Source organism: Diabrotica virgifera, chromosome 9, assembly GCF_917563875.1.
Source record: "Diabrotica virgifera virgifera chromosome 9, PGI_DIABVI_V3a".
NCBI classification, from domain to species: Eukaryota; Metazoa; Arthropoda; class Insecta; order Coleoptera; family Chrysomelidae; genus Diabrotica; species Diabrotica virgifera.
In genome coordinates, this window is record NC_065451.1 from 130,553,230 (window position 1) to 130,565,658 (window position 12,429).

Consider the following 12,429-nt stretch of genomic DNA (forward strand, 5'->3'; position numbering starts at 1 on the left):
CAGAGAGTTGAGGCACAAACCGCTTTTGATTTATCATCGAAGTAGACTAACAGCGCATTTTCAGTAGGTTGTCTCACATTTTTTAAGCGGCACCACTTTTTAAAAGCATCGTACTGCTGCTCGTATAGTTTTCTAGATTTCGGTGGTAACAATTCTTCACCTACTTCGGCTGCTCTTTTATCAATATCAGATACACCTTCTTCACTCATGATACCAATAATTATCAATAACAATGTTTCTTTACAATGACACTAGTAATGACAATGTTTCTAAATTATAACTGTCACAACGCAATGTTACTATGGTAACTTATTTTAAAGACAGTTTATTAAATGAGTTGAAGAGAGAAAAAACTGATTGAAATTATTGAAATAATTAATAAAATCATACCGGAAGTACGAAAAGTATCGTATATACCTTGCGACTGAAGTACATTTAATCCTTCAGGTAAATTATGGCCCTCCCTGCGGTCGGGCCATAAACTTTACCTTCAGGATTAAATGTACTACTTCAGTCCCGCGGTATATAATGTACTATTATAACTGATGGTGATTTATAAGCGGACTATTCGAATTTTTCGAAAAAATAAATCGTTTTATAAACATAGCTCCTTCATTTTTGGCGATAAAAAGTTTTTTCAAAAATTATGTTGTAGGATTTTTGAAGAGCTATAATACTGTGTAAACTAAATTCCGTTAGATCCTTTAGTTTTTAATTGGGGTGGGTTTAAAGGGCTCGAATAAGGGGATGTTTGCTCGTAAATAGAGTTTTTAAACAGCTATATCTCGCTAACTATTCACTGTATAACTGTAAATTTTTTCGTCGAAAAACTGTTACTTTCAAGCGCTAATAACTCGAAAGATATTAGTTTTACGAAGAAAATGTAAAAAACATTTTTTTGTTAGAAGTACTTTTTACATCGATTTGCATGGTTAAAATGTAATAAAAAAATTCCCACCCCGCGATGGGGTGGCAACCACCCCCAAGGTTTTAGCGTACAGCGGCATGAAATAGAAAATGATCCTTGGACTATTTCGTACCTTCTGTGAAAATTTCAAGTAAATCCATGCTGGACGAAAAAATTGCGAGCCAAAATGCTTCATTTTCTCGACTATTTGTACACTCTAGATAACCATGCAGTCCTGTACATTTAATACATCAAAATTGCTGTGTACATTGATTTCTAGTGTATCCAATGGACACTGTCCATAGTTCTGACATCTCCCGCACTGGACTATTTTTTGCTTTTTATATGGCTTTCGAATCTAACCACTGCATGCAGTAATATTTTGATGTAGATTTCTTTATTTTTTTTTTTTTTCGTTTCGTTGGAGGTCTATGAAGAATAAGTTTTTTGGCTCCTTAGTTCGTTTGTCTCTGACATTCAATATTTGATGAACCAAGTGACCTTTATCTCTTAGCGCTGTTATATCTCAGTGGTGTCGGTACTGTGGTGGAGGTTTCTCAAAACTACTCTTTTTTTCTGGTAATTTGTACGTATGTCTTACAATCTGATGTTCATCCAGTAGTGTTTTAATTTTTTTATAAACTTCAACACTATTAGCTTGTATTTTCAGTTTATCATCGTAAAGTAAGCGATATGTAAAGTCCGTTGTAACTATTTCGTTTAGCTTTAGCAGGTTTGGGACGTAGGTGTACAATAATATAGATAACAATAGGAATGATAAACGTACTTCTTCGGATCTTATGAATATTTGGGGACTAATTTGTGTGAGTTTCGAACAACGGGTACTCCTTTTACAGTCCATAGTTTACGTTTGACTTTTTTAAGGATATTAAGGGATTACAAGATAATTGGAAATATAATTTTAATGTTGATGAAGCAAAGGACAATGTCATTTGGAATGATATCAAAGTCTTAAAGTTCATAAAAGAACAGCTCTTTTCGTTTTTGTATAAAACATTTTACAAGGATAAATTTAAAGAAATTTCTGTTCGAAATAAGAGAAAGAGGATGTTAGAAGATACAGAGACATCTACCCAAAAGGCATATTTGGAGCCATTTAAGCTAAGTGATGCAAAGAAAAGGATCTGAAAGAGCTGATTAACAAGAAACTAATAGATCCGAACTATGCTCACTACTATGACAGAATATTACAGTAATGTTTTAACAGTCTAACAAATAATATTATTAGATATTTTCATTTCACGATTATTCTCATAGGTATAACAATGTTGTTCATAAATAGTTTTAGTGCTTTAAAGGTTGAGACAAAAAAAAACTTTCAGGTAATGTAATGATTTACAGTGAAAACCGTTTATAATGGACTCCAAGGGACCTAGGGTTTTGTCTATTATAGCCGATTTCTATTACAACTAATAAATCGTTTATATTGGACTGTCTACTATTCGTGATTTTTATCATTTTTTAATGGAAGTGAAGTTTCTAAGTCCAAGAACAACGTTTTTAAAAAGAACTTTATTGACAAGGGACTACTTACTACAGTTAAATGCAAAATAAGAGTGACGCTATACAATGCAAAAGTTTATTTATAAGCTCGGTGACGCCGAGGTGTGGTCGAGGTGAAGCTTGCTGACGCTGTCCTTTTATTATTGGTGATTTAGCAGTTCTGGTTTCTTAACTCCTCCGGGGCTAGATGAGAACTATGGGGTAGCATAGTTCGAAGAAATGGAAAATTTTCTGGTACCTTCTTTTCTTGTTCTGTGGATTCCTTTGGTGATTCTGGATTCGTATTTTTTCTGTATATTTGCCAAATGGTGTAGACAAGGAAGATGATTGCTATGACATATAAAATTATGGTATAAAACTGACATGTTGAAAATGAATGGGAACTGTGTCTAGATTGTCTATTTTGTTTTCTTGATCTGCTAAAGCACTTTGAACATTATTTAAATCGTCTAATTTTATTGAGTCTATTTTTATTGTTTTAAAGTTTAGATCACTGACCGGGGTTTTTAGTAACACTTCTAAATTTGGCAGTTCCATTTTAACAAAGTTTGGAGTTTTTAGTTCAAATGATTTTAAAACGTAATTGTCTATATAAATTTCGCACGCACTATTGAGTTCGATTAAGTAACTACCGTTTAATGGAATATTGTCCGAATTTTTGTCGCATTTTTGAATACTAATCACTTTGTTTAGAGTTATTACGATCCACTTATTGTTTTCAATTTTTTGAATTTTTATATTGTTAATTTCTGTTGGCACTGATTGACATTGATTTACAAATTTTGAGTACTGTATTAGTTGAACTTCGCAAGGGGCTGTTGGTGTTACTTCAATGGACTGGACATCGTGGCATAAATATTCTTCTTCTAACAATTTTTGACACTGAACGTTGGCAAGTGCATATTGGTATCGATTGGAAAGTAGGAACTTGGATTTTGGAATAATTGTTCTAAAATGAGTTTGGTATCGGGTCGGAAAGGAATAAAGATGATAATAATCATAGTCATTGATCTCAACAATGGGTAATTCAAGTACAAAAATTATTTTATTTGCTTTACTATAACTTTTTATCTTTATTATTTTTTCGAACAACAAAATATTTTGCAAAGATAATTCAAAAGGGAATTTGTTATTTTTAAGGAATTTACTAACGTTTAATATTTCGAGAAATAGTTCATCTGGGTCGGCTATCGAATTATGAAATGTATTTAGTTTCGAAAAGCTGATAGCAACTTCGATTTTTTCTAGTAGATCATAAATAATTTGGAAACTAGTGTAAAATTGTGACACAAGTCTTTCTAGTGCAAAATAATGAAATGTCTCAACTTTTTCTACTTTTATATCTTTAATTAAGTTTTGAACTTCTGTTATGCGTGAACTTAAAATTAACTGGTTATGAGCTAAGATTTTTGTATTATTTTCAAAATTCTTTATTGAAGATCTTAATAAGGTGATTTGATTTTTAACTATAGTTTTAATATTATTTTGATTATTTGTTAGAGTTGATATAGCGTCGTCGTAGCGTTTTGCATCGTTTTGGTCTAGGTTTCCGGTTATAAATTTTATTGCGGAACCTACACCATCAAATAGAGATCTTTTAGATCTGGTATTCCAAAAGGGATTTAATTGTCTTAATTCGAGATAAATTTTGTTTTCTAAAATTTGGATTAAATGATAGGAGTCTTGAAATTCTTTATTAAAGCTTAGAATTTGGGAAGTATTTGAAAGGGTATTTATCATGGAATCATATTGATTTTGTAGAGTAAGGAAATTTGTAGTAATGTTTGTAATGTCATAGATATGTATAAAAGTCCAAACATCTGTCTGAATTCGGGCTGTGCCTAAATGAAGGGGTAAAAGTCCGGGATTGTCGTTTAAGTTATGGAATTTGGATGTGTCTCGTCTTGCGTCGACGTTTGTTGTCCAGAGGGTGAACCTGCAACGGGAGGTTTCTTTAGTTCTTTGATATGTAAAATTTCTGTCTGGTTAATGTCTTTTTTATATTTAAGTCTTTGTCGTACAAGTTCTACTCGGTTTCTGTCAAGAATTTTGGTTATTTTGTAGGGACCTAAGTATGGTTGATGTTTTTTGTTACGTTTTTGGGTATTAACTTTATAAACTACTTGTCCAATTTTAAATTCTGAATTTATTTCTCCTTGATCGTTTCGTTTATCAATTACTTTAGTTTTATTTTGTGTTAGATTTTCATGTACATTTTGGTAAACGTGTTTTAATTTATCTTTGTGATTATTTATATATTCTGAATAGAAATTTTGGGACAGAAATAGTTCGTTGGGGTTTCTAGAATCTGTGTGTCCGAAAGTTAGTTCAAATGGGGTAAATTTTGTGGAACTATGAATAGAATTATTGTAAGCTATAAGAGCATAGTCCATTAGGTCATCTTCGTTAGGATACGTTTGTTTTAGAAGTCTTAAATGTTCGATTAGTGTAGAGTGTATTCGTTCAGCTATTGAATTTGATTCATGGTGGCCAGGAGTAGTAAAATGAACTTTGATTTTGTGAATTGCTAATAAATCTTTTATTACTTCATTATTAAATTCTCTACCTTTGTCTGCTACTATTAATTGGGGAATGCCGAAAGAAGTGAAGTATTTTATTAAGGATTTCGTAATGTGAATTGCGTTTTTACCTGGAATAGAATAAGCTTGAGCAAATTTAGTAAATGCATCTGTGAGGGTCAAATATTTGTTACCGTCATATGTAAAAATATCTATATGAATAATTTGAAAAGGTTTGCTGGCGGTTTCCGTAAGCATTAGTGGGACATAGGGGGTGTGTCTACCATATTTATTTTTTTGGCAAATAGAACATTCGTTAATGTAATTAGTAATAGTTGTCTTCATATTTTTCCAGTAATAATTTTGACGTAATTTTTCAAATGTTTCGTTAATTCCTCTATGGTTAGTTTTTCCTTCGTGGTAATTTTTTAATAAAATGATTTGTTCCTCTTCGTTTGCTACTGTATTAATTAATCTAGTGCATTTAATTAGTTTCGGACCATTTTCAGAAAAATGTTTTAGGTAATATTTATTAAAATCATTATACAGGTTGTCTTTACTGAAGTACAAATAAAATGTAGTGTTAAGGTCTGTGTATGCCATAAGAAATTCAAAAATATCTTTTTCATTATCAGTTTCAGGGATTTTAACTTTAATTATTTTATGGTTTTGATAAGTTTCATGAGTTATATCGGTTTTTGGGTAAACGTTAGGGTATACTAAGATTTGGTGAACTTTGTTATTTATTATTTCGTCTAAAATGGGTATTCCTTGATTCGTTGTTTCGTTTGCGGTTGTATGTTGTGTAGATTCGTCTGAGCTTTCGTCTTGTGTATTTATTTTGTCTGGAGGTATTCTTATATCAGAAATAATGTTAATTTTTCTTGAGTCGTTATTGTTACTTGTTGAAGGTTGTTGGTCTAATGGATTCTCTGCAAAATTTTGGAGGTACTTTAAAATATCTTCGTCTACGTCTCCAGGATTATTTATTATTGATTCATCTTCTAATGCGTTAATTGTAATGCGAGATAGACAGTCTGCGTTTGTATTGTGTTTTCCTTTTTTATAAATAATTTTATAATCGAATTCTTCTAGTTTTAGACGCCAACGTATTAATTTTGAGTTTGGCTCCTTTAGACTAAAAAGCCAAGATAATGGTTTGTGATCCGTGTAAATGAAAAATTTTCTTCCGTAAAGGTATGGTCTAAAATGTTTACAGGCCCATACAATTGCTAATAGCTCCTTTTCTATAGTTGAATAATTTGTCTCTGATTTATTTAGTGTTCTTGAGGCGTATGCGATGGGTCGATCATTTGGTACATTTCCTTGTGATAATACGGCTCCAATTGCATAATTGCTAGCATCTGTCGTTAATATAAATGGTTCGCTAAAATTTGGGTATTGTAAAATAGGGTCATTTGTTAATATTTGTTTACAAGTTTCAAAACAGTCAATAAAATCTTTATCGTGGTTTACTTTAGAACCTTTTTTCAAACATTTGGTCATTGGTTTAGTAATTTTTGCAAAATCTTTTATAAATCGTCTATAGTAACCTAGTAATCCTAAAAAGCTTTTTATTTCAGTTTGGGTTTTTGGAATGGGAAATCTTTTTATGGCGGCGATTTTATCAGGGTTTGGTTTTACGCCTTGAGGGGTAATTACATGTCCTAAATACATAACTGTTTTTTGTAAAAATTCTGACTTGTCTAATTGTACCTTTAAATTACTTTTTCTAAGTCTTTCGAAAACTATTTTTAATTTTTCAAGGTGCTCTTGTAAAGATGTGCTATAAATTAAAATATCGTCTAAATATACTATACATGTTTCGTCTGTTAGTCCTCTTAAAACATTGTCTATTACTCTCTGAAAAGTTGAGGGTGCATTTTTCAAACCAAAAGGCATTCTTTTAAATTGAAAGTGACCTTGTGGGGTACTAAAGGCTGTTTTTTCAACATCTTGTGGGTCTACTTCTATTTGGTGGAAGCCACTTGCAAGATCTAGTGTCGAAAAATAATTTGCTCTTCCTAATTTATCTAAAATTTCTGTTATGTTTGGTAATGGGTATTTATCATCTACGGTTCTCTCGTTTAACTTTCTGTAATCTATTACTAGACGCCATTTTCTTTTTCCTGTAGCATCTTGTTTTTTCGGGACCACCCAAATGGGACTCGAAAACGCTGAATTGCTATCTTCTATTATACCTTCTGCTAACATCTTATTTATTTGGGATTTAACTTCTTCTCGGTGAACTTCCGGGAAACGATATGATTTTGTATATATTGCAGAATCATCAGTAACTTTAATTTTATGTTTACTACTATTAGTAAAACTTAAGGGTATGCCTTCACAATAAAATATGTCTCTATATTGGAAACAAAGATTTCTTAGTAATTCTTTTTCTTCTTTGTTGCAATGATTTATCCTTATATTTTTTAAATTCCTTTTTAACATATTATCATCATTAATAGACGTTTCTTCGTCAGTTTCCATCTTTCTTATAAAATTAGTATTTACTATATCTAATGGTTCTATATCTAAGGGTTCAATATTACTTAACGTTGTCTTATATTCGCTCATATTCGTAATAGTGGTTATAGCAAAATTATTTTTTACGTTAACTACTGCTTTAGGCATTTCGATTCCTTTACCGAAATTTTTATATTCTAGTATACCTAATCCTTCATTTAATTTTACCGGTATTTTGACTATTTGCTTAGTTCTAGGGGGAATAATTATTGTATGATTAAAAGTTGATTTGGGATATAATATATTCTTTTTACTGGGTTCAAAAATTATGGGTATAGTTACATAAGGCGTTTTCATTTGTCTCGTGTTGACATTAATTGAAGCTTTTAATTTTTGTAATAAATCTATACCAATTAATCCATCAAAATTTTCGCTAAATTTAAAAACATAAAACTTATTATATTGGTTTACTTTAAAAATGTTAAAAGCTGGAATATTAATTATTTCATTGTGCATAGAAATTCCGTGAGCTGTCTGTATATTAAAATTTTCATAAGAAATAAATTTTTTATAATATTTATGCGCTAACTGTGGAGAGATTAAACTTTTGGAAGACCCTGTATCTAATAAAAATCTGGCATTGAGTTCTGGTATAATAATATGTGGTAAATCTGCTATCGTTGTATTTAAGTATATTATGTCGGATTGTAATTTTCTTGGGTCATGCAAAAATTTACGTTTTCAACATTTTGAGTTGGATTGTGATATGATCTTTCATTTGTGTTGTCTTGAGTTTGATAAGGACTGGATTGAGTTTCATAATTGTTCTCGTAAGGCGGTAATGAATAGGGTAATGAACTTTGAGTCGGGTGTTCGTAATCAGTGGGAATATTATTATTTTCAAAGGGATTTTCGAATTGTATTTGATCGTTATTAATTTGTTGATTAAATAATTGCGTGGAGGTAAAATGTGGTCTAGATCTTAAAGAAGTATTTCGTGAATTTGTATCCATCGGTTCTGGCTGGTATTGATTTTGATTTTGAGGTTGATTATTAACATTTCTTTGTTGAAAATTAGAATTATTATTATTGAAGTATCTTGGTCGAAAATTAGAATTATTTTTGTCGAAATTTCTTGGATTGAAGTTAGAATTATAATTATTATTGAAATTTCGGAAATGATTTTGGTGTGGTTGAAAAGTATTGTTAGGATTAAAATTATTATTCTGGTATTGCGGTCTGATATTTTGATATTGGTAAGGTAGAAATCTCATATTAGGGCGATTTTGTTGAAAATTATTTCTAGGAATAAAAGTTTGATTAGAATTATTGTTTCTCGTAGGAGTATGTCTCGATGAGGGTCTAAAAGAATTTTGTGAGTTTAAATTATTTCCGCGTTGTAACGAATATAGAAAATTCTCTTCTTCGATAACGAAGCACATAGCTTTCTCTAAACTGTCTGGGTTTCTCAATCTAATATTTGTTTGTAACGATAAGGGTAAGCCTCTAATGTAAGTTTTTAAACATAAGTCATCGTAACTTTGTATTCTAATTAATTTTTCTGGTGCTTTAATATTAAGGGTATTTAATTTTTGTGCTACTAAACTACGTGTTTCTTGGCATCGCATGCCGAAATTATAAGGGGTTTCATTTTTGAAAGGCCTCAACGTTATCAGGTCTTGGATAAGGCAATCGAGATCTCTCTGATCTCCAAAACTAAGATTTAGGGCATTCTTTACACGTTGCCATGTATTTAATTCTGTCCTAGAGCCTATTAACATTTGAGCTCTTCCATTTAATTTACCTAATATAGCTCGAAGTAAAAATGTATTCAAAGTGCCATCTGTTTGGCTAGCAAAATTAGTTATTAAATTTTCACAATTTTCAATAAATATGGTTAAAGTATGTGGATTACCATCATATGCTGGGATAGAATCTAAGTATAGTTTTAACAATTGGTAGTTTGTTTGAGCCATTTCGTTATCTTTATCACTATTTGGTTCTAAAATTGAATTTAATTCTGCTACAAGGCTACTTAAATCTAATTTACTATCAGTTTCACTCATTAAATTTTTTTTTTCAAATAATATATCAGGTTATAATAAAATAATATTAAATATGTTTCAACTTCAATATAATCAAATATTTTCAAAAATATAATAATATAATATAATAATAATATTCTTTTTCTTATTTAAAATAAAAATCTTTGTAAAATCATAAAATCTTAAAAAAAATCATTTACTGTCGTTAGCTCTCTGACTATAAGTATTGTCAAATATGTATAGGAAAATATAAAATGGAATAATAAAATGGAAAAAATAGGAAACACTTACATTAAAATGTAGAATTTCAACATTTCTGCCTATAGGATTCGACGATTTTGTTCTTCTCCCAGGTCTCGTTGAACTACTGCTTAAAATCTACTGCCTCTAGGGTTCGACGATTCTTGTTCTCTCCCCAGGTCTTGGTGATACCTTGTCTAAAGCTGATCTTGGACACTTTCACAAAAAGTTCGGTTTTCCGGTAAATCGTTAAAACGAAAAACTACTCGCGAAATCGTTCGATTTTTGTAACGTAATTTTGCGACGTAATTCCCGAAAAATCCTACTGACTGCGCCAGTGAAGTTTCTAAGTCCAAGAACAACGTTTTTAAAAAGAACTTTATTGACAAGGGACTACTTACTACAGTTAAATGCAAAATAAGAGTGACGCTATACAATGCAAAAGTTTATTTATAAGCTCGGTGACGCCGAGGTGTGGTCGAGGTGAAGCTTGCTGACGCTGTCCTTTTATTATTGGTGATTTAGCAGTTCTGGTTTCTTAACTTGGATATTCAATTATAAATGATTTTCCAAAAATTACACGATGTGTGTTCTATTTATTGAAAAATGCAAGAATACTAGAAAACCGGATTTGATTGCACAATATGAGGAACAAATTTTGACGATATGTCTATTACAACCGATTTTTACAGGGGAAGGGACGGGAATGTGTGTCGTATTACAGTCGATATTTACACTAAAAACGATTGTCTATTACAAATGATTCCTATGCATTAACCCCATAACACTCGGAGGGACTGGAGGATTTGTCCACTACAACTACTATAACTGATTCCATTATAAACGGTTTTCCCTGTAGGTCCTTTTACAATCTTTTTTAAAGCTTTTTTTAGTTTTATATTTTTATACTGACTTGTCTTCTGACGTCAAACTGAACAATAAAAGCATTTTGTTCTTATTTTAAGGGGTAACGGAAAATCTTGGTCTAATGTTATTTAAATGCATCATTCATTTTTTTCGAATCATGAGATTTTTGAAAAATTTAAACGTTCAATGAAAGACTACATTATTACCGAGGGCGGAATGTCCTCGAAACTTCTATAATGTTTATTTTAATAAGTGACAGGGATAAAAAAAAAAGAAAAAATTTAGTGTCATTTTTACTCTCAAATATTTCATCAAAAAGAAACTTTTTGTTTATTCTAAGGGACTTTCAGCCCTCGCTAATAATGTAATATTTTAGTCTGTGTTTAAATGTTTCAAAAACATTTATTAGTTTTCTCAGGATTCGAAAAAAGTGACCCCATTTAAATAACATTGGCCCAAAATATTTCGCCTACCCACTTAAGCAAGGTTTATTTTGTTTTTTTTTTTTGGAACAATAAAGTTGTACTTCCGTCTACTCTTTTTGTCATTTATGTCAACACACATTTAACATTATTTCTTTAATCATATCGACGCGACGGATTATAAAGATACCGACGTAACTGCAAAAAATCGATCGATTTTTAATATATTGGTATCAAAATTTTCGTAATTTTTTGCTCTATTTTTATATGATAACGACACTTCTGTTACTTTAAAAATATACCGATAGGCGGCGCTGAAAGTGTAGGCTTGTTAAATTTTAGCGCGAATCTGAACCATTTTGTGCAGAAGATAGTGCCACGTCGAACCTTCCGTCAGCCGTGCATAAAACTTCAGTGAGGACGGTCATAGATTTTGGTGAGTATAATGTTACATTGTTCGAAACGTCACTACATTTTTAAAAATCCTTCTTCTGTTTAACGCTTTTAATTAAATAGAATGACTCTCATTGCAGATGCGTCACTAAATCTTTAAATTTGATAAAGGTTTTAACGTTCTTATTAAAATATTTTACACTTGTAAATGCGTCACTATATTTTAAAAAATCACTGCATTTTTTAGCTTCCCGATTGAAAATAATGATCTTTTTATAGTTGCCTCACAATATTTTTAAGGAGTACTCTTTTAATTACAATGTTTTTTTACGTAATGGAATTTCATTAAACAGAGAATGGAATTTCATTAAGTTAAAACAGAGCGAGTTAGTGTTACTTTTGTTTATCGAATAGTGGCGTATACTGCTGAGAGGTCGTTTCTGTATTAAATTTAAATAAATTTCAGGCATTGTTTTTAAAATCATTGTTGTAAAATTTAATGTGATACACATTGAAATATACTAATAGCATTATAAACTGTAAAACTAATTTTCATTTTTGGTGTTGTAGGTATCAAAATTAATAGCCGAAATTGAAATTCAAATTATCGAAACAAAAAATTTTACCAGACTCTACAAGAAATAGGAAAAATAATAATGAAGCTTCCATAGATTCAGAAGTATGGAAAATTTTAATCAATAATTCAGTAGAATCCACTTCAGAATTTCAAAAACGTAAGTAATAAATACTATCCATCATTCCAGAACCAACACTAATGATAATTTTTAATGTTTCTTAGATACATCAGACTGGGTTGTTGCTCTTCCAAATCCTGTACCGTTAGTCCCTGTAGCTGATCCAGGACCACAAATGGAGACTGAACATTTGAACAAAAACGTAAGTAATAAATACTCTCATGTAAAATTTTAATCTATCCACTACTATCAATCATTCCAGAACCAATGATAATTTTAATATTTTTTAGGTACATCAGACTGGGTTGCTGCTCTACCAAATCCTGTACCGTTAGTCGCTGTGGCTGATCC